We start from the raw sequence: 4,052 nt of genomic DNA, 5'->3' as shown, positions 1-4,052 counted from the left end.
GTGGTTAAGAGTTTTGTCATCGAGCTTTAAATTGTTTTTTGTTTCATAGATTTTTAAAGAACCAAACTAAACCTAAACCAACCGAACTAAACCGAACCAAACTAAACCCAAACCGAACCAAAACCAAAGCTACTTTGGTTTTAATTGGGTTGAGTTTTATAAAACCCAAATTAACCAAACCAAACCGAACCCAAACTGAACCCGAAACTAAACCGATATGCCCACCCCTACAAGCAACTGCTACCTCAACAGGGAATAATTACATTTAATGAATTAACTAATTAGCAAAATAAGAAATAGTTACATTTAATGCAATATTATTCGTATGTTCGAAAATAATGAACAGTAGTGATAGAGAATTACCGACTCTTGAGGAACTTGATTGCAGTGTTTTTAAACCTGGACCGAACCGGCGGTCGGAGCGGGTTGAACCATGAACCAAAAATAATCCAGGTTTGGTTAATGCTAAAACCCAACTAAAATCGAACCAGTTAAAAAATCCAATCGAACCGTCAAAAACCCGGGAATCGGCGACCCAATGAACCGGCCAAACCCCGGTTCGTATATAAGCCAAAATTTTGTTAATGAAACAATTAATTTTTTCTTCTTTTTAAAGTAAAGATAAGATTTATTAAAGATTAATAAAGTATCGTCTCTCGTCTTTTTCTTTGTCGTCTCTACAACTCATAAATTACAAGATTCACAAAGTTTAATATGCACGTCAAGATACTGTTTTTGTCTACTTGTCACTTTCTTTAAATTTTATTTCATGATCACTTGTTTTGAAGACTTTAAATAATTGAAACATTTACGTTTGTGAAATTTTTATTTCAAAATATAACTTTTACCTAATTTGTATATAATATTTTTTTTAAAGGTGATGAAGATTTAAAGTGATAAGATCTGAGAATAAAATTTAAATATGCTTTTCATATTGATTTTAGATTTTAATTGTTATTTTTAAGTTTTTCTACATATTAAGGCTATTTAAACATTTTATTTGAATAGCACCATCAGTAGAAAATAAAAATAAATTAAACCCCACACTGAAATCTAGAATCAAGATTCAAACCACTCGAGAATTGTCACCACACGGCGTGTGAAAGTGATGATCATCATTCTTACAAGAAACCATGAATCCAAAACCAACTCGAATCACTATCACAGATGATGACCTTGTCTTCATCCTCTCACCGGCTGAAAAGCAAGTGTATGTGACACACCAATAATATATGAAAGAAAGACGAATGTGTCACATACATTTGCTTGGTCTAACCAGTAATTGGTGTGTCACAAAAAAAAAAACCAAGCAAATTGGTGTATGTGTCACAAAAGACGAATGTGTCACAAAAGACGAATGTGTCACATACATTTGCTTTTTTTTGGTTAGACCAAGCAATTGCATGTGTCACAAAAGACGAATGTGTCACATACATTTGCTTTTCAGCCGTTTTTTTTTTGATTAGACGTGCTTCTTGGATTTTGCTTAGATCTTATACGATTCTGATATTATAAATCGAAAACTCTTTTGTGTTTCTTTGATTAAAGCTATTATTGATTTGATGCGAAACTGCACGTGGAAGTTAGAGAGGGCGTGACCGTGAAAGAGCTGCAGCTCGTGCTGGAGGAAAGGGAAAGAATGCTGACGACGGATTGACGCCTGAGCAACGCCGTGAAAGGTGCGAAACATTAGGTTTTTGATTGAATTAGGTTTTGGTTGCTCGAATGTTTTTATGATTTTGATTTTTAATTTATTTAGAGATGGAAAAGCATTGCAAAAGAAGGCAGCAAAGAAGGCTGCTCAAGCTGCTGCAGCTGCAGCTTCTGGTGGAAGCAAATGAACTGCTATAATTTTCGTTTGTCCTTTTGGCTTATTGTAGTCTTATTACATTTTCTTTAAATCTGTTTGAAACTGGGTTAACTTAGACTTGAGCTTTGCTCTTGTCTGAATCCCATTATACTGTTTCTCAAGTTTGAAGCTTGTCTTATTTGGTCTTGATATGTTATAACGTATACTTGCAAGTTTCACTGTTCATTTAAGGGACATATGGTGTTTGAAATTAGGTCGTTTAGTTAAGACTTGAGCTTGTCTTGCGTCTTAATTGAAACTGCAGTTTGATGCTTGTGATGAAATCTTATTCTTACGTGGTCTTTCTTTGGTCTGTTAAGAAGTCTATACTTGCAGTCATACTGTCTCTTCCGGGAACATTGTAGCACTGAGTTTATGTTTCACTTATCCTGTCAGAATTTTGAAATTGGGTGGCTAAATTAAGTCGTGAGCTTAGTTGTTGTTGTCCGAATTCAGTTGTATTTCCTCTTGTGTGGAAATCATATTTCGTCCTTCTTTAATCTGTTTGAATGATACTTGCATTTATATCGTCTCGTTTGGGGACACTCTAGTTAAGTTTCAATTTTCTGATACGAGTGGGCATCGGTTAATAGAGGATAAGAATAAGTAACTCTAGTTTAATAAAGAGTAGTGTGAGAGAGCATAGGCTCCATTATCATCTTTGTAACCTTGTACACAGTTATTAATCTATGAAGTTCATCTTCAGATCGTGTGTTTTTGACAAGAATAGTTACGATTAACATAACAAATGGTATCTGAGCAGTTCGATTCCGGAGACAACATGCTGCCGCTGGAAGCTGATAGAGTTCATGTGCTGAAACAAATGCAACAAAATGTGAGGGAGCCGATCTTGCCGGTGTTGTCTGAAATCATATCTTCAGTCTGAAACGGAAGACGAAGATCTGTCGGTGAAAAAACTGGTGGAGAAGGATCTAACGACAGGGGAGATGGCGATTCAGTTGGTCATATCGGAGAAGGCAGGAGATGAGAGGTCGTGTGAGGAAGACGCACAAGGAGGAGATCCAGCTCTGCTTCAGAAAACCCAATCAGCTGTGAAGAAAGGGAAGATCAGGAAGAAGAAGAAGAGATGGAAGACATCCTTAGAGATGCAGGGAAGTTTAGAGAAATCGTTTGTTAACGTGAAGGGGCATAAAACTAGGGATTGTGATGGACTGTTGCTTGGGTTTGTTGACTCTAAGAGAAGAGCTAGGCATCAACTTAAAGAAGGAAAAGAAACAGAGGCTTAGTTGGATGACTATGTGCACCAAGTGCTCGGTAAAATGGATCTGAGAAGTAAAAAGGTCAAAATGAAGAGTAAGGTAAGGTCTTTACCAATTATAATGGGAGAACATATGTAGCGGAGGAAGTTAATTCGGACAGGCCTGAATTGCCCATGGAGAAGAGAAGCCACAGAAGGACTGTAAACGAGTGGAGGGAAAGGGGTCAACAAAAGAAGGCTCTTGAAATACATAGTGAAGAAGAAGGGAAAGACGAAGATGAGCGGTGTTAACAAGAGCATAGAGGACCTTCATAAGCTTGCTGATAAGAATTTACAACTGGTGACAAGTGAAAGTTCTGGTTCAATTAGTCTCAGTTGCAGAACTCGTGGGGAAAATCTGGTGGAACCGATTGATATATCTGGTGGTGTAGCAAGTGAAACAGTTTATTGGCTTAGCTGTACTGATAAATTTGTTGTAGGAATGGTGGGTAAGATACTTGAAGTTAGTGCTGGGCTGCAACATAGAACCTTCAAAGATGGTGGAAAGAGAGTAAAGATGCTAGAGATCACGGAGGAAAATCGATCTCCACCACTGAAGCTTTCATATGTTCAGAAGTCGGGTGAAGAGTGCTGGTCAAAATGCTCAAAGTCTGCTCTTAAGATGAGGTTAAACTATTCTGAGAAGTTGGTTTGTCAGTGTGAGCTGTATGTGTGGGATCCAAGCCTTTGGTTGGATTATAAGTATAGAGAAGCTGAAGTAAAGCTAGGATATAAGGGACTCTCTCAATTGTTTATTGTTCAACTGGAAGGGAAACTTGATCATCTGAGTTTCTCAGAAGCGGTAAAGTTGCCCTATATACCTATGATATAGGGGTTGGCAGCAATAGTTCACCATCAGAAGGTGCAGCTGCAGTGACTGTGAAGCTTTGTGAAAAACAGTGCCATGAAGACAGTAACCTGGGAAGTCACTATGGGGCTGAGAAA

Source organism: Brassica oleracea, chromosome C8, assembly GCF_000695525.1.
Source record: "Brassica oleracea var. oleracea cultivar TO1000 chromosome C8, BOL, whole genome shotgun sequence".
Classification (NCBI taxonomy): domain Eukaryota; kingdom Viridiplantae; phylum Streptophyta; class Magnoliopsida; order Brassicales; family Brassicaceae; genus Brassica; species Brassica oleracea.
Note: the sequence above shows the minus strand (reverse complement) of the source record.